Source organism: Arachis ipaensis, chromosome B04, assembly GCF_000816755.2.
Source record: "Arachis ipaensis cultivar K30076 chromosome B04, Araip1.1, whole genome shotgun sequence".
Taxonomy (NCBI): Eukaryota; Viridiplantae; Streptophyta; class Magnoliopsida; order Fabales; family Fabaceae; genus Arachis; species Arachis ipaensis.
In genome coordinates, this window is record NC_029788.2 from 777,841 (window position 1) to 778,379 (window position 539).

Consider the following 539-nt stretch of genomic DNA (forward strand, 5'->3'; position numbering starts at 1 on the left):
CACCTCTACATGGTGCTGTATTATGTTATCAAGAGATATCCCAACATAAAGCATAGACATCACTTTCTGGCGTAACTCATCGGAAATGCGTGGAGCATACATAGCTCTTGTTCCTATTGCATCTTCATCCCGTTTTGGGATATTAGGTGCCGTTTTGATGATTAAAAAAACTGCAGACTATACAATTGATCTTAACTAAAAGAAGTTTTTGAACAATTACAGAAATATAAAAAAAACATTCATTTAATATGAAAAAAAAAATATCATAATACTTAACAAAAGAAATATCCAGTTATATTTTAGTAAAAATAATTAAATATCTATAAAATTTTAAAAAATTTATGAATTTCTTAAAGAAATAGAGACATTTATATTTGTAATACAAAAAAATTCGAAAAATATATAAAAGAACATCCGTTTAGTATGAAAAAGAAACATTTTGATACTTAGCAAAAGAAACGTCCATATATTAACTCGTAGATATTTTGAATTCATCGAGAGATATTTGGCTGACTTTTGGTTAATACCCTTTTGATTCC